Source organism: Nelumbo lutea, chromosome 2 (genome assembly GCF_056320005.1).
Source record: "Nelumbo lutea isolate HS-2025 chromosome 2, American lotus-T2T, whole genome shotgun sequence".
NCBI lineage: Eukaryota > Viridiplantae > Streptophyta > Magnoliopsida > Proteales > Nelumbonaceae > Nelumbo > Nelumbo lutea.
The window spans coordinates 50,557,624-50,580,506 of record NC_142685.1 but is presented as its reverse complement, the minus strand read 5'-3'; the positions used below and the strand labels follow the sequence as shown (position 1 = coordinate 50,580,506).

The following is a 22,883-nucleotide window of genomic DNA, read 5'->3' as shown; positions in this document are numbered from 1 at the left end:
TTATTTATACATGCATAAATTAAAAATTACTAGTTTTATTAAAACTTCTTTAATTTTTTTGTCATTTTAAACACAATAAAATAGATGTAGATAAATTCCGAATTCAATCCAAATCCAATATAGCGGATTTTAGATTGGATTGAGATATATCAGTTTGACAATCAGTTCAAGTGTGGATTCACCTGGATCGATCCATTTATAGCCTAGGGCTGTACGCCTATACAACCCATCAAGGGTGTGATTTCAGGGTTTAGCCCAAGGCTATGCCCAACAAATAGGATTATATGTGCAAACATAGTGTTGCGTTTAAGGTGAAATGGCCTTTCAACACAAAACACTTCAGATTTGAAATTAATTCACATCTGTTCCCAATGCATGCTGATATATGCATGCGGGGCACGTTCTATGGCGTGCAGATGTGAACCCATTTGAAACACCAAATTTACTAGACATACCACATCTTTAATTCCAGTCTAAATGCTCTAGCTTAGGGGCCATTTGATAAAAGCTGAAATGGCTGAACTGAAAAGTTTATTTCTTTGGCCTAATGCTGTGTTTGCTTGCAATGCAATTTTATTTGCACTAATACAAATGTATGGGAGTGCAAATGAAAAAAATATAAATTTTGGTTTTATTTGTTTTAGATTTTACTTTATTCTGTTTTAGGTCTTATTTTATTTCATTTGCACCGCAATCAAACAAAGTAGGTAAAATTTGAAACAAAAATAAACCAAAATTTACATACAAATTGATGAGGGTGATTTGGCCCGACCTGATAAGTAGAGGACACATGGACGCAACCAGCCAAGTAGATGATGATTCAGCACCTTTGGCCACGTCGGGGAATTGAGTAACCACGAGTGTCCTAGTCACCTCGGATAGCACTGAGGTCTGGGTACCTCGGGTAACCAAACCTGTCGAAAAATGACACGTAACAAATTATGGAAGCCTATCACTGCCTCTGAACCCTCTGGGATCATTCCACGCAACTATAGGCCTTATCCTCGTCCTGCCTGAATTGAATGGACATGATAAGCCTTATCAGGTAGCACGTTGGTCACCTCCCAAAGCGGAACGGACTCCTACCACTAGGTCCAAAGATCTCGGAGAGGTTTCTTGAGGCTCACGAGAGCTTAGCTATATAAGGGCATTAGCCCCCTGTACCCAGGTACATGCGATTTAATGCATTTCTAGCTCTCAAGATTACTGATTTTCAGCTCGCAATCCATCAATAAAAACTAACTTAAGCATCAAAGCGACCTCGCCAAATGAGCCATCCCAGGTTCTTTGATCCTTTCTCTTGCAATTTGATTGACCAACTGATCACCAATGTCCGATCTGCCTTCCAGCTAGAACCATCTAGGTCGTGCACAATCATATGGCGTCGTCTGTGGGAATGATAAAAAATCTAAGCTTTTTACCTTGCTATATTATTCGCTCAATGGCTTCTACAAGCAACACTAGAAAGAGCATCAAGATGACCATTTCTGGGGGACAGGAGCCGGCTTCAGCCACCCAGGGAGTTCCCCACGGTCTTCATCAGCCAATTCACCATTCCCCTTACTGTCTCAGGGATTCCTACTATACAAACTCAGCAAACCCAGTATTGTACCCAACCGTTGAACGTCCCGCTGCCTCAGGTGAGCACCACCTTCTCCGTGCCTGAGCCTTCTATGGTCCCACCTAGGGTCGGGCATCAAAAGTTCGATGCAATATTACTTCTATCAGCAGTAGTTTCCACCATTGCAGCCGAATCAGAACCAGAACCAGCCTTGGAATCAACCTCAAAACCATAACTAGCATCAGAACCAGAAACAACACCATGTCCCAAATCAGTAGCAAAATGTGTGCCGACCTCTGCACTAAGGTGTAGAGAGCACTCAGGTCCCAACTCCTCCCCAAGGATGCACTCCACCTCGGGATAGGGTCGAAGGTTAGCGCACACCCCTACCTTCTCAAGGGGAAAGAAACCAGAAGGATCGGCCTGAGGTCACCACCGACATGAGAACCGCGTCAAGATCTCTCCCCCTGTCGCACCAGCCAGCATCAAGTTCATGAGCGAGAAGACGTTGGAGGTAGGGACCCACTCCCACCTCGCGATAGTGTTTGAGAACAAGAATGAACCAAAGTTGAAGTGCAGGACAACACTGAGGTAAATAGTACTAACATGGAAGCGGCAAAGAAGCAACGACATAGCAAAACACGCCGGTCATCTGCGAGGAACAACCCGCTGCCGAAGAGTAACCAGCCACTAGGACCAAGTAGGGTTAGGGAGGAAGTGAGCTTGGTAGCTGCACAACCGTTTTTTGTATTGGTAAGCCAGTCCTCCCCCCTAGCGCCAGAGATCCTTGCGGCCCCAAGGCCGAAAGACTTCAAGACGCCTACGCTAGAGACCTACGACGGAAAGTTCGATCCCAATGACCACATTGATGCATTTCAGTCTCAAATGCACCTAGCTGGTGTAGACGAGGTGAGCATGTGCGTGGCCTTTTCCACCACCTTCAAAGGGTTAGCTAGACAATGGTACAGGAATATAGCACTGGGCTCAATCAAGAGCTAGGCTCAGTTCACTGACATGTTTACTACCTACTTTGTCACTAGTAAGAAGTGCCCGAAATATGCAACGAGCCTTCTGAACATGATCCAGAGGGACAATGAGTCGATCAGAAGTTACATCAAGTGCTTCAACGAGGAGTGTTTGCAGATATTCGATCTCGATCCATCCATGCACTTCACTATAGCGCAGAAAGGAGTTAAGCATGCTGAATTCGCATGGTACCTCGGGGTAAACTGACCAAAGATGATCGAGAAGTTCCTCGATTATGCTGAGAGGTTCATGAGTACAGAAGAAGCCCTTGGCTCAAAGGCAGAAATCCAGTAGGGAGAGAAGAGAGGAGGGAAGATGAAGGATCCAGTAATAGCAAGCATCTCGGAGTTCCAGGTCCGGTCAGTGGTCTAGGACCCTCCTATTGAAAGGACCTCTTACACCCCCCTCAATGCAAAGCAAGGTGAGATTCTAATGGCAACCAAGGATTCTAACTATGCAGTCTAGGCTATGGGGAGATCCGACAACTAGGAACCTGAAAGTTTAATGCCACTTCCATCGTGACATCAGGCACAACACTGAGAACTACCAAAACCTCTGCGACGATATTGAAGAGTTGATCCACCCCGGGTATTTGAAGAAGTACATCCAACATGAGAACAGCGAGTTGTCAGACTAACCCGGTTAGAGAAGGGAAGCTCCAGAGTCAAGTAGAAGGAATGACCAGCCACCTCGAAAACAACAGCCACCTGAAAATAGGCCAATCCGCGGGGTAATCAACATGATCACCGATGGGTCCATTGTTGCGGGATGCACTATAACATCAGGAAAGACCTCAGTTCCAGAATTAGAGCATGAAGTAGAAAACCCACCAAAACGACATCAGGTAGAAGAGTCCATCTACTTCACTGAGGACGATGTGTGTGGGATACAGTACCCACATGATGATGCCCTCATCGTCAAGTTAGTGATCAACGACTTCAAGGTAAAGCAGGTCCTGGTAGACTCAAAGAGTTCGGTGGACATCCTATTCCTAGAAGCATTCGACAAGGTGTAGCTAAAACGAAGCAACATGAAGATAGTAGATTCGCCCCTGCTGGAGTTCAGCGACGAGGTGGTTAGGCCCCTCGACCGAGTTACAGTACCAGTTGCAGCGGGAACGCGGCCCAACTCAGTGCGCTTCGAGCACACATGCCTAGTGGTTGTGACTCCATCTCCCTACAACGTGATTCTAGGTTGGTCCATCCTACATGCCCTTCGAGTAGTAGTGTCCACCTATTATCTATCAATGAAGCTCCTGACGAGATGCGGAATGGGGGTAGTACAAGGTGACCAGTTGGAGTCAAGCAAGTGCTACGTAGCTACATTGAAGGGCAAGGCAAAGTTGACAGAAGATGTTGAACTAGAGCCTCCACCTGAACACATAGAGGAGCGAGCTGCCCCCAATGGAGGTTGGTTCATGACAGAAATGTCGACGAAGTCCCTCCAGATCGGTGCTCTGCTAAGCGAACCTCTTTGATCGCTGCTAGTAAGTTTTCTACTCAATAATTTAGATGCTTTACTTGGTCCGTGACAAAAATGCCCGGTATTGACCCTAGTATAATTCCTCATAAACTTAATGTGGACCCCTCAATCAAGCTACTTAGACAAAGAAAATGAAACCTCGCCCTAGAGCGATGTAGGGTAGTTGACGAGGAGGTCAGAAAGATCCTCGCAACAAACTTTGCTAAGGAGGTCCAATATCCGAGTGGGTGGCCAACCCCATGCTGGTAAAGAAGGCCAACGGAAAGTGACGCATGTGCGTCGAATACATCGAGCTCAACAGAGCCTGCCTGAATGACTGCTTCCCACTCCCTAGAATAGACCGCCTGGTATCCTGACCTCGGGGCACAAGTTGCTAAGCTTCATGGACGCCTACACCAGCTACAACCAAATTAGGATGGACATAGCTGACCAAGACAAGACTGCCTTTGTAATCGAATTGGGGCTATACTGCTATAAAGTAATGCCCTTTGGACTGAAAAACGTTGGAGCAACTTTCCAGCGACTTGTAAATGATGTGTTTGAACCTTTGATTGGAAATAAAGTAGAATGTTATGTTGATGACATGGTCGTAAAGACCCAATTTTCGAGTTCTTTGTTGGATTTTTTAAAGTGTGTTTTCCAAATTTTAAGAAAATTTAACATGAAGCTCAACCCAAACAAGTGTGTCTTTGGGGTCACATCAAACAAATTTATTGGCTACATAGTGAACCGACGTGGCATCAAAGCCAATCCAGAAAAAATAAAGGCCATACTACATATGAGATCGCCCCAAAAAATAAAGGAAGTTCAAAGGTTGACTAGATGGGCAGCTTCCCTAAATCGGTTTATGTCCAAATCAACGGGTCGGTGCCTCGGCCCAATATTCTCAGGGGGTAGAAGAGGTTGCTCAGTGTTGCAAGCAGAATCAAGATGGATTGATCCGCTCGTCGATTATTTGCTCCATGGGACCCTACCAACAGATCATAATGCAACTCAGAGGGTAAAGCGTCAATCAACTCGATACGTTATCATTGATGGGCGGCTATATTGGAGGTCCTTCATGCTCCCCTACCTACGTTGCTTGCGACCTTCGGAAGCAGATCAGGTACTTCACGACATTCACGAAGGACTTTGCGGAGGACACTTGGGGGTAGGGTACTCTCCCAAAAAGCATTAAGGCAAGGGTACTATTGGCCCACTATGAAGGTAGATGCATTCGAGTTCGTCAAAAAATGTGACAACTGCCAAAGGCACGCCAACATCCTTCATCAAGCTATTGCCAACCTAAAGTACCTAACCAGCCTGTGGCCCTTCGCGTAGTAGGGGATAGACATCTTTGGTCCTTTTTCATCATCAACCGGGCATAGGAGGTTTCTAGTAGTGGGAGTGGACTATTTCATGAAGTGGGTGGAAGCCGAGCCGCTGGTAACGATTACAACTCAGAATGTGCAAAACTTCTTCTAGAAGAACATAGTATGCCGCTTCGAACTACCCAAGGTATTGATATCAGATAACAGGAAGTAGTTTGAAGACATTAAGTTCCAAAGTTGGTGTGCTGAGATGGGGATCCAATAGAATTTCACTTTGGTGGCACAACTACAAGCAAACGGACAGGCCGAAGTGATGAACAAAGCCATTCTCCGCGGACTGAAACTTTGCTTGGCACGGGCTAAGGGTTTGTGGGTGGACGAGCTACCCAATGTCCTTCAGGCCTACAGGACGACTATCAAGACCATGATAGGAGAAACGCCTTTAACCTGACGTATGTAATGGAGGTAGTAATCCCAGCCAAGATCGAGGTACCAACCTTATGGCTCAAAGCATACGACAATGAGGTAAATGACGACGAACTCTGAACTAACCTAGACCTGATCAAAGAAGTACGCGACCTAGCCTATATCCAAACATAGCCTACAACAGTAGGTAGCTCGGTAATACAATGCCCTAGTCAAGAGACGTCAGTTCCAAGTTGGCAACCTGGTGCCCCGGAATGTGATGGTACCTGAGCTTGACGTAGGGAAGCTTGGACCAAATTGGGAGGGTCCGTATAGGGTGTGACGGGTGTTCAGAGAAGGGACATACGAATTCAAGATGATGGAAGGGAAGCAGGTACCTTGAGCTTGGAATGTTGTCAACCTGAAGAGGTACTACTTATGAGCTCATGAGTTAGACACCTTCAAAAATTTACGAAGTTTAGAAGATTGCCAAGCTAGTCAAAGCATGTATTGGAGAGTGGACTACGAGTCACTCCCGGAGCCTAAGGGCTATGGTATCGAGCTGACAAAAGTCATCGATGCCAAATAAGACCCAATCACCTCTTCGGCATGGGAAATATGAGACCCAGTCAACTCTTTAGCATGGGCAATATAAGACCTAATCGCCCCCTCGGCATGGGCAATATAAGACCCAATCGCCTCTTCGGCATGGGCAACATAAGGCCTAGTCGCCTTTCTAGCATGGGAAAAATAAAGTAGTTCGTGTTCAACCTCATCGGCATGTAGACAGGTTGGGAACATACCCTATAGTGTCAGCACACTTCGGCTTACATTGACGTCGGATTATTCCTATTTATGCTAGCTCGCCAGCTCGGCACCTTGGGGTAACCTATACTTAAAAAAGTTTTGCACACAAGATGGAAAGCAAAAAATGTTTTATTACTTCACTACAAAAAACAAAGGTTCAATACATTTCAAAAAAAAAAAAAAAGGAAAAGAAAAAACTACTTATCCGAGCTCGGAGGCTCGGGACATTACAAATGTACGAGAGGTCCAAGAAAAGAGGCAAATGTCAATCCTAATGGGGCTCCTCACCCCCTCCTTCGACGAGCTCGGGATCTTTTGTCGGGTACACTTCCATAGATGTGCTCGTAGCAACAACCTCATCAGTCTCCATGACCTTGTTAACTGCTATGTCAGAGTTCCCTAACTTCTCTCCGGCCTCCTCACTGTCGTCGTCATTGTTGTGTGATTTATGCACAATTAATTCAGGCAAGTGTACCTTAGTCAAATGTGCATATAATGATGAGAAAAGTGTTGATCCCATAGAGACTAGATCACAGTACCAAATTAATTTTAAACTAACCTAAGTTGAACTTGTGAATCAATTGAATGAATAAAAACTAAAAGAATTAATGCAAATCCAAGAACTTAATAAAAGTTGAATTGATGGATGAATGCAGCTAGGGTTTAGATTGGCCAAATTTATAACAATCATTTGGTCAGTCATGCATGAATCATCAAATCATTAAAAGATTGGCCAATTCTTTTAAAGCATTAAGCATAGCAATAAAAATTCTTCATGCAGATAATAAAGGTCTTGAATTGAATTAAACAAATAACTATATAATCTTAAGATCAAAATCCATCTAAACCCTAACTAAGAGAATTTAGCTAGACATCATTAAATTCAACATATTCAAGAAAATTAAAGGGGAAACACAGCAAGAACACATCAAAGAATTAATAGAATAACAAGAAAATTTTAGCCTTTGGAGGTCGAAGACAAGTGCAACAACTAAACCTTCCTCCCTCTTGAATTCAGATTCTTCCTCTCCTTCTCTGGCGTGTTGAAATTGCTTCCTCTTCTCTTCTGATGTGCTAAGACTGCTTCCTATTCTCTTCTCCACTGAATTCTCTCTAAGGATGTGCCCCTTTGCCTTGAGTCTATGGTCCCTTTTATAGTTTAGGCTCCATTCAATTGCTTCTCAATGCAGACTCCTAATTCAGCACAAGTTAGGTCTCTTAGTCTTTATCTCATTTGAATTCCTATGTCTTCTGCACTGCCAACTGCCAGACCTGAAACTTTAAGTTTGAATTTTACTTTGTTGGCGGCGGAATTAGGTTGAGTGATACATTGTAGCCCTATCTCTTAACCTTAATTAGCCATTTTAATCACCACAATCCAAGTTGTAGGTAGAAAGTTAGGCCCAAAATACGGGAACTATATCAAAACTGGAAATTTCCCGATTTTTGTGCATACATATCAAATCCGATTTCAATGGATTCTCTCCTTCATGGCTACATCATGGAGCATCATTGTTGCATGGTCCTTCCTCTATGATTATCTTGATCAATTAAATCAAACTCCTACTTAAATTTGTACAATTAAGCTCCAAATCATCTTGCAAGGCAATTTCATCATAATTAGTGCAATACCATGCTAATTCTAAAAACATTATTACCCAAAATCATCAAGTTAGAGATAGGAAAATATGTACAAATATAGGCTTATCAGGCATCCACCTCCTCAGAGTCTTGGTCTTACCCCACTGGCTAGATCACCATCTCCGTAGAAATTCTGATGGTTGTAAGTGGTTTGGATCGAGCTGAGGGAATGCACATCTAGCCAGCCAGCGACAAACTTTGAAGTCCTTGCAGAATTCCAAGGTTGTTGTCTCGTTCACAAAGTCGTCAAACTCTGAAGAAGCCTTGTAAGTCTGAACGGTGAGAGCACCGACCTCCTTTATCTCTTGAGAGAAGATGGACTCGCAATCAGCAAGGAGAGCCTTGTGTTCTTTGACCTCCTTTACCAGTTCGTGGACACACTCATCCTTCCACTTTGCCTCAGTCTTCCACTTTCTTGCCAGCTCCACGGCCTTCAACATTTTGGCTCGGCACTTCATCACCCTGAACTTAGCGGACTGCGCTTTAGCCTCAACAACTAGAACCTTGGCCTCCAAAATCTTCGCTTTTGAGTAAGAAATCTACAACAACTCTATTTGGCGATCAAACTGCTCCACCAACGAGTTAATCATCGAGCTCGTCTACAAGAAAATTATGTCGACAATTAAGATAGGAAAAGCACAAAAAATAGAGAAGTGAATTCAGAGACATACCACCATCAGATGACCCCACGCCGTTGCAGCGAGCTTGGAGCATGGAATCCCGACATACTTGGAGACCTCGGCAAAAAGACAGCCTCCTTGCTCTTGAGAGTGGCGATTCGAGTGTCAAAGATGCTCTAGCCCTCCTCGAGGATTGTGTTGGAAGCAGCGACCACAGGTTGGACGGGCTCGGGCTCAGGCTCGTGAGCTGGGGACCTGGTTCCCTTGTCATCCTCAACTAGGTCGATTATTGGGGCATATTCCCTCCTTCTTAAAGTAGTAGGGACAATAGTAGTAACGACGGGCTCAGCAGTTGGGGGATCAGCACGAGATACCTTCCTCTTCTTCTTCTTCATGTCAGAGAAAATTTTGGAGATCGGGATGTCCACCATGGTACCTGCAAGGAAGATAAACACCAATTTAGTAGAAAAGCTAGAAGGGAATAGGTTAAGTGTGTGGAACCGAAGTGGAGACCTACCCGGAGTCGGCCCCGGAGTCAGCCCCGCATTAACCAATTTCTCCTCGGCCAAGAAAATGTCTAACTCCAACTTGAGCTTCGCCTAGGTGCAGATTTGTTTCTTCATGTCTTTATCTAGCTTGATGCTAGGGTCATTGATGATTGATGAAGGAAGATTTGGCCCGACCTCACAGTTACGCAACACGTGGCAAAGGCAATAGCTTGGCACAAAAGCACGCCTAAGGCATGAGCACCAAGGGGAGAAATCGGCTGACCAAATTCCCCTACTAGTGGTCCGAACTCCCTACTAGGGGCCCGAACTCACCCTTCGGCCCCAAACCAGACAGTAATCCGAACTGGCCTGCATGTAATAGTTCGGGACATACCTCGCCGAACTGGCCTGCCTTGTAATAGTTCGGAACACACCTCGCCGAACTGGCTTGCCTTATAACAGTTCGGGACACACCTCGTTGAACTGACCTGCCCTATAGCAGTACAAGACATACCTCCAAACTCAAGACTTCGCCTCGCTCACCACTCCACCATATCGCCCTCAGGACACCAAAACCAAACAAACCGTACTATGCCTGACACCGAGGAAGTCCGTACCCAAGGGCGGCGCACCTAACTGACTTGGGATCTGGCGCTTGATGGCCGCACTCCAAACGGCCACCTGCCACCGCCTCTTGACACCGCCATCTCCAGTTTCAGAGACGGTTCCGACAAAAGGCAATGACGGTTTTGTCCCAGTAGAAAGGACGACACCCGAACTGACAGATGCAAGGGTAATCATACCCGACTTCACAAGGGCTTCGGAGCGAGTGCGCGAAGTGGCTATAAAAGGCCCCCTACCCCCAACAACAAGGTATGTGAACTTTGCGCCATCTGGTCTATACTTTGCCTTTGAGAGAATACTAACTTGAGCTTCGGAGTTATCTCACCAGGTTCCCCCCGGAGTTCCCTCATCTTTCCCATTTTAGGCTCCCCGCCGCTCCAACTCAGAGACGAAATCGTTGACAGCTAAGACCGGCCAGATTGCGCTCCATCAATGATCGTTCTCCAGTGCATCGGAAACGACCACCCCCCAACCATGGTAACAATAAAGTAATGCCTCTTCTAGGTCGGGACCTTGTTGGGATAACCATATAGGATTTCATATCTAGGGCGAGGAGTCAAGTAGTAACTATAGTACTCAAAAGAAGGGTTACTGGCAGAATTTTTCTTGATGGAACAAATCGAGCTAAAAGTGTCCATGGTCAAAGGTACACCGAAGTGGTGAAACAGGGAAATGATACCTACTATGGAGCGAACTGAGCTCGAATGGAGCCGGCCTATGGTAATGTTAAAAAACTTGAGGATCTCTACGATGAATGAGTGGAGTGGGAAGCGCAACCCGGATGACAGCCGCTCTTCGAATACTACGACCTCGTCAGGATCATGACCCCAGGGATGCCCTTTTAAGGGGATACTCCAACCATGGTCCTTGGGAAACTTGTAGTACTCAGCTAGAGTTTAGAGTCTCTCCGCAGTCATCACAAAAGGACCGAAGCGATCTGGCCCCGGTTTCTAAGAACTACAAGAGGTCGAGGCTTCCTTTCCGGAGTCCTCTCACTCCTTTGATTGGGAGTCCGCCTCGGATGGGCTAGGTTTAGAACCATGCGCCGAAGTGACCACCTCGGTAGAATTGAACTCTACCATCTGGCTCGAGGAGTCTACCTCGGCCCTAGTTGACTCACTACTGGCATCTAGTAAGCTACTAGTGCTAATACTCGACATCTTAATCGAAGGAAAACAAACTAGGAACGAAGGAGCCTTACCTAAACTAGAGAGGGGAGGGGGCAATTTCAAGGACACTAACAGATGACATCGACTTGGAAGCAGACGCGTGAGCTTAGACCACGAACGCACGGCTTAAGGTGAAGAAAATGGGGACACCAAGGCCCTATTTATAGCCATCGTAGCCGATCTTGGACGGTCAAGATCGACGTGATCCAAAAACTTGATGTGTGGCTCATTGTGACACTAGCAAGTGCACTAGCCGTTCAAGTAATAAAGTAGTGAGTGAAGTATCGTTCCCACGAGGATTTAGGAAACAATTACCAATACTAAATTGAGTACTTCTTATCTGATCAACAAATAATCAAAACTTTAATGAAAGCTAAAAAAATCCTAAATTAAAATCTATCTAAATCATTGGCCCAATTGCCTTCAAATCAGGTTAGAAGAGTAAGCAGTAAATGTCAATCTCAGAATTCAGCAATCTATCAATTTGGATCATTCGAATAAATCATGATTGAGCCTTGGTTTGGTGAAACCCCAAGGTCATGAACAGCCTCTCTCAAGCGCATGTTCATCCTATGCATGAGTGACGGTTCTTCTATCTCTAGCAAGAATCTAATCCCCATGCATGCATTTCTTCAAACACTTCTAAGGCATCAATTCAAATCTGAATTGATCACCAACTGAATTGTGCAAGTTATCTCTAATCTTGCACTCAATTCAGTTCTTGAATAGTAGATCTGAATTCCTAGAGTCTCTCTCAAGCACTCTAGGAATTCCAAGCTTTAGATCCATTCGGCCAATCTGAAAATTGCAGATCTGAATTCTCTTTCAAGCAATTCAGATCTTGCAATCTCAGATCTGAGAATTCAGATCTGAGTTTTGAAGGTTAGTTGGCCGAATTAATCTACAATAACACCCTTACTCAAGAAACTTCAAGTACAATTCATGACCATTTGAATGAATAAAAAAGAATTAGATTGCTGAACTGAAATTTTACAAGCTGAAATACATCAAGGAAGAATGGAAACAAGGAGAAAGAAGAAAGAAAATATAACAAAAAAACTGAATTCAAATCAAAAGAGAATGAAACTACAAATGATTTATTACAAAAGATCTTTGAATCACAAACCCTCAATTCGAACTCACATTCTCTTCTAGCTTACTTGTCTTGAACTTCCTTCAGCCCTTCTTCTTCTTCTTCCTTGCGCCTAGCCTTCTTCTCTTCTCTTCTCTCAAGGTGGCCGAACCTCTAAGAGTGGGAGAGCCTTCCTCTCAAGCAATTGAACACCTCTCACCCCTCCTAGAGGCCTCTTTATATAGTTTTTCAAGGGGGCTCTTGCCCCTTCTTGAAGTCTCTAGAATTGGGTGTATTACACCCCTCATGAACCTTCTAGAGTGCTCCCTCCTTCTCTTCAAGAAACTTCTAGGAGTTGCCGCCCCTAGCTCCCTTTGGGCTGCTATTTGGGCTACAACTTAGCTTGCTTTTGAGCTCATGTGGGCTACACTCTAGGCTGTTATTTGGACTAAAAATGGGCTGGGCCGAAATTTCCTTCTTGCTAGGCTTCTTCCCTTGGGTTTTCCAAAGAGTTAGCTTGCACTACTTGGGCCGAATGAAACTCCCTTGCTCTCATGGCTGGGCCGGGCTGAACTTGATAAATTTTGGGCTTTCTTTTCTTGCTTTTGCCTTCTTTTTATTGATTTGGCTCCCCCTGAAATCTTTCTTGCAATCAAGCTAAAATAGGGCAAAATCTAATTAAACCAGCATAAAATTTCATGCAAAAACCTCATAAAATATAGATAAATTGTAGGTTCATCAAATACCCCCACACTTAAGCTTTTGCTTGTCCTCAAGCAAAGACATCAGCCATAAACTTAATATTCCCCCCTTCTGTTCTCACCATTTACATAGTGATCTTTTTAGATAGAAATGCATTGAGTAGTTGGGGAACTTTTGTATGTGCTCAACTCTTATTCTTGTAAATTACCATTTAAGATATGTATCAGATCCAAGGAAAGGAGAATATGAATTTCATCATAGTCTAGCTTTTACTTCTAATTCATATACAAATCAGCTCCTTAATTGTCAAGGTTAATAATCAAATTTCACTAAGTTTCACATCTGTAACTAAATCTCAATGAGAGTTCAACTTTAGAGTGCCCCTTTGAACCTCGGTTGTCACCACAATTACTTATTTCTAAGGGTGAGTGCATCTTATGCTCCATCTCACCCTTTTCTTTTCTTTTTTTTTTTTTTTTTTCGGTGTGAGTGCATTTTATGCTCCATCTCACACACTTTTCTCTCTCTTTTTTTTTTTTTTTTGGTGTGAGTGCATCTTATGCTCCATCTCACACTGGTCACTTGCTTGAGGTAGGTAAATAGGACTCATGTTCTAAGCTGCTAGTTTTACTATTCAGCTCAGAATAGCGGAGTCAATTTGGACTTTTGTCCTTCTTTGCAATTATTGAACCTCAAGAATCAACACTTCAGATATGCACTAGCTCTCTTGACCATTAACCATGAAATCAATGGCTTCCATACACATGAAGATAGTTAGGGCTAGTCATGCTGAAAAGCATATTCAGCTCCCCTTTTCTCATGCATATATCAAATTGGGTCATTCACAAGAATAAAAACTTAACAAGTACATCAGTCTCCCTCAACTCATTGAATTCCTTCTTAAAAAAAAATCATCAAATAAATAGTAATGAACTTGAGGGGTTCCAGTCTTTTTTTTGGTTATGTCATTGCCTGCATATGTGTGTTGGGGTGCATGGTTTCAGCCCCCATACCCTAGACTCGGGCTCACTCCCCCACACTTAAGATGAACATTGTCCTCAATGTTCGTAGTGTTAGGGGATCACACTTGCTAGAGTAAACTGAAGAAAAGAAAAGGATGAATTGAGTCCTTAAAGAATTGGAATTTTGAGAAAAAGATCTTTATTTTACTAACTAATATTCTAAAAAGATAAATGACAAAAAGATTCCTTAACCCGTTCATGAGCAAGCATAAAAGATTATTGGTTATCAAGATAAACAGTGGATGGAGGGGGTACAGTACCGCCCATTAAGTATGGTTTCAGGCGCTGACCATTTACTTTAAACGTGCCCTGAACTGGGTGGGTGAGTTCTATAGCCCCATGGGGAAAAATCTGTGAAATGGTAAAGGGTCCAGACCACCTGGATCTCAGCTTACCTGGAAACAAGCGGAGACGGGAATTATATAACAATACCTGTTGGCCTACATAAAAGTCCCGTCTCAGCAAGTTCTTATCATGCCAGTTTTTTATTCTTTCTTTATAAACTTTGGCATTCTCATAGGTGGTAAGTCTGAATTCATCCAATTCATTCAATTGCAACCGCCTTTTAGCCCCTGTGGCCTGAATGTCAAAATTTAAGAATTTAAGAGCCCAATAGGCCTTGTGTTCTAATTCAACTGGTAAATGGCATGCTTTACCAAAGACCAATCTGTAGGGGGACATGCCAATGGGTGTCTTAAATGCAGTTCTGTATGCCCATAATGCATCATCTAATTTGATGGACCAATCTTTTCTGGCAGATGCTACGGTCTTTTCCAGAATTCTTTTGAGTTCCCTGTTAGCCAACTCCACTTGGCCACTGGTTTGAGGGTGATAAGGGGTAGCTAATTTATGTGTAATTCCATATTTCTGCATTAACCTCTCAAATTGGCTATTGCAGAAGTGAGTTCCCCTATCACTAAATATAGCTCGTGGAGTGCCAAATCGGGAGAATAGCTTCTTTAGGAAGTGTACCACCCTTCTTGAGTCATTTGTGGGTAAAGCCATGGCTTTTACCCATTTGGATACATAGTCAACTGCAACGAGGATGTACTTATTCCCAAAAGAATTCGGGAAAGGTCCCATGAAATCTATACCCCAAACATCAAAGATTTCACAGATTAAAATATTGGAAAGGGGCATTTCATTCCGTCGGGAAATGTTTCCCGATCTTTGGCATTTGTCACATGTGGACACATACCTATGGGCATCTTTGAAAAGTGTGGGCCAATAAAAACCTGATTGCAAAACCTTGGCTGCGGTGCGACTAGCTCCAAAATGACCTCCTGCTTCTTTATCATGGCAAAATTGGAGTACCGACTCCATCTCCTCCTCGGGGACACATCTCCTTATGATCTGATCTGCACATAATTTATACAAAAAGGGTTCCTCCCATAGATAGTATTTTACATCAGAAAGAAATTTCTTTTTCTGTTGATATGAAAGGTTAGGAGGAAGGACTTATGCAACTAGATAATTAGCAAAATCAGCATACCAAGGATATGAGTATTTCTGTATTGAGTACAACTGCTCATCCGAAAATTCTTCTCGAATGTTGCTGGTATCTCCTCTTTTGATCTTACCGTGTCCAACCGGGAGAGATGGTCAGCAGCTAGGTTTGCAGCACCCTTCATGTCTCTAATCTCAATGTCAAACTCTTGCAATAAAAGGATCCACCTGATCAGTCTTGGTTTTGAGTTTTGCTTGGTAAGCAAGTGCCTTAATGCCGAGTGATCTGTGTAGACAACAACCTTGGATAATATCAGATATGAACGAAACTTATCAAGTGCAAATATTACTGCTAGCAGCTCCTTTTCTGTGGTGGTGTAATTGAGTTGGGGTCCAGTCAAGGTTCTGCTAGCATAGTAAATTGGCTGAAAATGTTTGTTCATTCTTTGTCCTAAAACAGCTCCTATAGCAAAATCACTTGCATCACACATTAATTCAAATGGGAGGGTCCAATCTGGTGCTACCATGATAGGTGCATGGATCAATTTGTCTTTCAAGATGTTGAAAGCATGAAGGCATTCAGTTGAAAATTCAAAAGGCACTTCTTTCTGAAGCAAGGTAGATAATGGCTTGAAAATTTTTGAGAAATCCTTAATAAACCTCCTATAGAATCCGACATATCCTAAGAAACTTCTCAAAGAACGAACAGATGTTGGGGTTGGCAATTTTTCAATTGCCTCCACCTTGGCCTTGTCGACTTCTATACCTCTTTGAGAGATCTTGTGTCCAAGCACTATGCCTTCTTGCACCATAAAATGACATTTCTCCCAATTCAACACAAGATGTGTTTCTTTACATCTAGTAAGCACCTGTTCCAGATTATTCAAACATGCATCAAACGAAGAGCCAAAAACTGAAAAATCATCCATGAAGATCTCAATAAATTTTTCAACCATATCAGAAAATATAGACATCATACATCGCTGAAAGGTTGCTAGGGCATTGCATAACCCAAAGGGCATCCTTCGGTATGCAAAGGTTCCATATGGGAAAGTAAAAGTGGTCTTTTCTTGATCTTCTGGTGCAATTGGTATCTGGTTATACCCTGAATATCCATCCAAGAAACAATAATACTCATGCCCGACTAGCCTCTCCAACATTTGATCCATAAATGGGAGAGGGAAATGGTCCTTCCGGGTGGTTTCATTTAATTTTCTATAGTCAATACACACACGCCATCCGGTGACGGTTCTAGTAGGGATGAGTTCATTTTTCTCATTTGGAACAACAGTCGTACCCCCTTTCTTGGGCACAACTTGCACAGGGCTTACCCAAGAACTATCAGAAATAGGATAAATGATCCCAACATCTAACAACTTAATTATTTCAGCCTTTACCACTTCTTTCATGTTGGGGTTCAGGCGCCTTTGGGGTTGAACGGAAGGCTTGCTGTCCTCTTCCATCAAAATTCTGTGAGTGCAGATTGATGGATTAATGCCTTTAATATCTTCTACCTTCCAAGCTATAGCATTTTTGTGTTCCCGCAGCACTCTTAATAATTTTTCTCTTTGTAAGGGATTCAGCGTTGCGGAAATTATCACGGGGAGATCTGATGGTTCCTCAAGGAAAGCATACTCTAAATGGGATGGTAATTGCTTCAGTTCAAGGGTGGGGGGTTCTTGGAGTGATGGCTTACCTGATGGTCCAGGCAATTTGCCTAAGTTCTCTAATTTAAGAAACCCCTTTCCCTTGAATTGAGGCTTATCGTTCAGGTATGCTATCATGAGGTTTATTTTTTCATTTTCTCCTTCTTCAAGTTCTCCCTGCTGGAGGCAGAGTTCAAGAGGATCAGTTATTCTACTTACCTGGAAGCATTCATCAATTGTCAATTCAATGGCATCAATCATAAAACAAGAATCATCACTAGAGGGTGCATGTTTCATAGCATTAGATATTTTAAAAATTATCTCATCATCTTGTATCCTAAGGCTGAGTTGTCCTTGTTGGACATCAATCATTGCTTTCCTGGTAGCCAGGAAAGGTCTCCCTAGGATAAGCGGGACCTCCACATCTTCTTGCATGTCTAACACAATGAAATCAACTGGAAAAATGAATTTGTCAACTTTAACTAACACATCTTCTATGATCCCCCTAGGATGTCTAATGGATCTATCAGCCAATTGTAATGCCACTCTAGTGGGTTGGGGTTCATTCAACCCCAATTTCTTGAAGATAGAATATGGCATTAAATTGATGCTAGCTTCCAGGTCACATAAAGCTTTTTCAATTTTTAAACTGCCAATGGTACAAGGAATAGTGAAACTCCCTAGATCTTTGAGTTTCTGAGGCAGCTTGTTCAGAAGGATAGCAGAACATTCCTCATTTAATGCAACTGTAGCCACATCTCCCAGTTTCCTTTTGTTTGTCAATAATTCCTTCAAAAACCTTGCATAGTGTGGCATCTGGGCTAAAGCATCAACAAAAGGAATATTAATATGTAAACTTTTAAACATTTCAAGAAACTTACCAAATTCCTTCTCCAATTTTTGTTGCTTCAGCCTGTTAGGGAATGGAACTTGTGGTTGTTGGTGCATCCCTTGTTGTGCTTCTAGTTGTTCCGTCTTCTGTTGTCTGGTCCCAAGGCTTGTTTCTGCCTTGGGTTCAGCCCAATTCTTCTTTTCTACCTCAGGCAACTCTTTTCCACTCCTTAAGGTAATAGCTTGCACCTGCTCTCGTGGATTCACTTTAGTGTTGCTTGGAAGAGTTTCCGGCAGTCTGGAAGAGATTAATTGTGCCAATTGCCCCACTTGGTTTTCCAGGTTTTTGATTGAGGCTTCTTGGTTCTGGAACCTAGTTTATGCACCTGCTATAAATTTTGTAATTAGTTCCTCCAAATTGGATTTTGGTTCAGGCTGATGATAAGTCTGGTGGAACGGCTTGGAAGTATGCTGATTTGGCCAGGACTGGTTTGAATGTCCCCTCCATCCTGGATGAAAAGTATGGTGACTCTAGTAACCCTGCTGTCTTGACGAATTGCTGACATAGTCAACTTGTTCAGTAGATGGTCTGAACTGATTGCCAACTTGGCAGTCTGTACTGATGTGGCCTCCCCCACACAATTCACAATTAAGAGGCTGCACATGCATGGCAGCTATCTGCATTTCATCTATTTTCTTACTGAGTGCTCCTATTTGTGCAGATAGTGCTGTATAAGTGTCAACATTATGCAAGCCTTGCTGCTTCCTAGTTTGAGTTCTTTCCGAATGCCATTGATAGTTGTTGGCTGCCATTTCCTCAATAAGTGCATGGGCAACCTCAGGAGTTTTATTATTTATGGATCCTCCGGCTGCAGCATCTAATATGGTCTTATTTGAGTCAGTAAGACCATTATAGAAAGTCTGCACTTGCAGCCAAATGGGGAGGCCATGGTGAGGAACTCTCCTTAATAGCTCCTTGTATCGTTCCCATGACTCATATAAAGATTCCCCCTCTTGCTGGAAAAAAGTAGTGATGTCATTCCTCATTTTAGCAATTTTAGAAGGGGAAAAATATTTAGAGAGAAAACGGCTGGCCATTTCGTCCCACGTAGCTATTGATCCTGCCGGTAACGAATTCAGCCATGCTTTGGCTTTATCCTTCAAAGAAAATGGGAATAACCTCAACCTAATGGCGTCATCACTTACCCCATTGTGTTTGAAGGTGTCACAAATTTCTAAAAAGTTAGAAATGTGTGCATTGGGATCTTCGTGGGCCAATCCACAGAATTGCACCGTGTTTTGAATCATTTGTTTGATGGCAGGTTTGATCTCAAAGTTGTTAGCAGCAATATTGGGCCTGATAATGCTGGAGGCAGCTCCAGTGAGAGTGGGTTTGGCATAGTCCATCATAGTACTCTGCTTAGCCATTTCTTGAGCTTCTTGAGCTTCTTGTCTGACTTGCCTAGCAGCTCTTAAACGGACACGGAGAGTCCGTTCAATCTCCGGGTCGTAAAGGATCTCTTCCAGTTCAGGCCTGCTTGTCATAAACTGTTAAGGTCAAAGCAATAAAAAGGCCAATATTCACAAAAGAAAATAAATAACTAATCCTATCACACTGAAAATGTAAAGTGAATTATTGGAATACAAAAACCTACATCCTATCATGAATAAATGAAGTCAATTATACTAAAAGCAGATTTAAACCAATCATCTTATTCAAGGTTCCTTTATCTACATCCATCGATTGCAACATCTGAATTCAGACCCAAATTAGTTGAGTTCAGATCTACAAGTCTTTGGCATTGTTAGTCCAGAGAAATTAACAAATAATAATTCAGATCTGAGCTGTATATTCATACACACTCATTGGTATACACTACAATATACATCCATTAAGGTTGGAATCAAATCTGTGATGCTTTAGGGCTGAAATCTGATATGAAAAATATATTAAAAGGATCTGAAATAAACTAAAACCAGTCCTGAGTTAGGCTTGGTTTAAGGATTTTAAGCTCTATAATTGAAGCCCAAACCTGTATAGCTGATGCATATCAAACACTTGCTAAGACCTGAAAATTGGGTCTGCAATGTTTGGTATTGCAAGCTATTCGGTCCACACAACTTTTGTAGAAATCTGAAATCAGGTCTGCTAACTGTTGTACTATAGCAGCCCTGCTACAGATCTGAATGCTAATAGAAATACTTGGAAAGTGCTATTTTTTTTTATTAAATAACTGAGGTATCACAATTATTCAACCCAAACATACACCTCCTTAGCTAATGTAGCTCGGTTACAAGTGGATAAAGCAAATGTTCAGTTCACCCAAAATCCAAAATGTGCTCTTTATCAGTTCAGATCTGAATTTTCTTTTTCATTCTTTGCTATCCAATTACCTTTGGGGTATGTCGGATTTATCATAGGGTGAATTGGGGTGATGATGGCACCCAATTCACCTCAAACTTGCATCGGTTCAGATCTGAGTTCAGAGGAATTCAGATCTGAACTGAGCAGATCTGTAACAGCAGAATTCAGATCTGAACTCAAGTCTGAGTTTGGATCTGAATTCTCAATTGCCTTACCTTCAGTTATTGCTACCAAATTGTTTTTGGGGAATAGCAGAAGTGCCCTAGGGTGAATTGGGGTGGTGATGACACCCAATTCACCTCAAATTTGCATCAGTTCAGATATGTGTTAAGAGGAACTAAGATTTGAACTGTTGCAAATCTGCTGTAGCATAATTCAGATCTGAACTCAGATCTGAGTGCTGATCTAAATTCTCAATTGCCCCTCTTTTTGTTCATATGATCTCTTTTTTTTTTCCTTTTCACTCTATAATTTTTTTTTTCTTTTTGTAAAGAAAAAAAATAAAAACAAAAGGCTGAAACACAAACTAACTAAGTTTTTTTGGCAGAGTGCTGCAGGTCTGAGTTCTGCTGATCTGAGTGCCGAATGCAACTCAGATCTGCAACACTTATGTTGTTATGAATTTTTCTTCTTTTTTTTTTTTGAAGGTAACAATACCAAGATTGAAAGGAAATCAAATCTACCTTTATTAAAATGAAACTGAAACAAGGAAAGGAAGTAATCTACTAAAGAAAGAAGAAACAAATTAAATCAGTACAGCTGTTGCATTCAAAGCTAAAATATAAAATGAAGCAATTAAAACCATCTATGAATGCAATGATGACTGAGACCAGATTAAGAATTACCAATACTAAATTCCCCGGCAACGGCGCCAAACACTTGATGTGTGGCTCATTGTGACACTAGCAAGTGCACTAGCCGTTCAAGTAATAAAGTAGTGAGTGAAGTATCGTTCCCACGAGGATTTAGGAAACAATTACCAATACTAAATTGAGCACTTCTTATCTGATCAACAAATAAATCAAAACTTTAATGAAAGCTGAAAAATCCTAAATTAAAATCTATCTAAATCATTGGCCCAATTGCCTTCAAATCAGGTTAGAAGAGTAAGCAGTAAATGCCAATCTCAGAATTCAGCAATCTATCAAATTGGATCAGTCGAATAAATCACGATTGAGCCTTGGTTTGGTGAAACCCCAAGGTCATGAACAGCCTCTCTCAGGCGCATGTTCATCCTATGCATGAGTGACGGTTCTTCTATCTCTAGCAAGAATCTAATCCCCATACATGCATTTCTTCAAACACTTCTAAGGCATCAATTCAAATCTGAATTGATCACCAACTGAATTGTGCAAGTTATCTCTAACCTTGCACTCAATTCAGTTCTTGAATAGTAGATCTGAATTCTTAGAGTCTCTCTCAAGCACTCTAGGAATTCCAAACTGTAGATTAATTCGGCCAATCTGAAAATTGCAGATCTGAATTCTCTTTCAAGCAATTCAGATCTTGCAATCTCAGATCTGAGAATTCAGATATGAGTTTTGAAGGTTAGTTGGCCGAATTAATCTACAATAACACCCTTATTCAAGAAACTTCAAGTACAATTCATGACCATTTGAATGAATCAAAAAGAATTAGATTGCTGAACTGAAATTTTACAAGCTGAAATACATCAAGGAAGAATGGAAAAAAAGAGAAAGAAGAAAGAAAAATATAACAAAGAAACTGAATTCGAATCAAAAGAGAATGAAACTACAATTGATTTATTACAAAAGATCTTTGAATCACAAACACTCAATTCGAACTCACCTTCTCTTCTAGCTTGCTTGTCTTGAACTTCCTTCAGCCCTTCTTCTTCTTCTTCCTTGCGCCTAGCCTTCTTCTCTTCTCTTCTCTCAAGGTGGCCGAACCTCTAAGAGTGGGAGAGCCTTCCTCTCAAGCAATTGAACACCTCTCCCCCCTCCTAGAGGCCTCCTTATATAGTTTTTCAAGGGGGCTCTTGCCCCTTCTTGAAGCCTCTAGAATGGGGTGTATTACACCCCTTTCTTGAACTTTCTAGAGCTCTCTTGAAAGCCTCCTAAGGACTGCTATTTGGGCTGCACTTAGGCTCTCTCTTAGCACATGATAGCTATACATTGAGCTGCTCTTTTGGGCTGAGAATGGGCCTTCCTTGCTGGGCCGAATTCTACTCATAGCTAGGCTTTCTTTTCTTGGGTTTTCTCAAGAAATTCACTTGCTTTTCTTGGGCCGAAGTGCTCTCTCTTGCTTCCACGACCGGGCTGGACTGAAATTGGTCTTTTTGAACCTTCTTTTCTTGCCTTTTTCCTTCCTTTTCTTGGATTAATTATCCCTGAACTTATTCTTAGCATTAAGCTAAATTAAGGCAAAAATTAATAAAACCGACATAAAAATCCATGCTAAAGTCCTCAAAAATTATAGATAAATTGTAAGTTCATCAGAGACCGACCGCATGCCTCTCGAGGTTGAAATCAGTTGAACACACATTTTGACATCCACAGGGTTAAATACCCACGTGATGTCTGTGCATCCTTGATACGCAATCTGATTTCCCAATCGATCCGGGTGGGTCATTGTGGTCAAACTGCCAGGTTGGCCACCAATCTTAGAGATAGCTAAGGCCAAATCGACCTCATCTCGTCATGAAC

At 42.3% G+C, this 22,883-nt stretch overlaps 1 non-coding gene across 1 annotated transcript; it reads left to right on the top strand.

Annotated features, from left to right (window-relative positions):
* The first annotated feature begins 18,795 nt into the window (after nt 1-18,795).
* LOC148870598 (small nucleolar RNA R71) lies at nt 18,796-18,902 on the top strand. The gene has a single exon (XR_016108558.1). It is a non-coding gene; the product is annotated as a small nucleolar RNA R71 (small nucleolar RNA).
* Nucleotides 18,903-22,883: the final 3,981 nt, after the last annotated feature.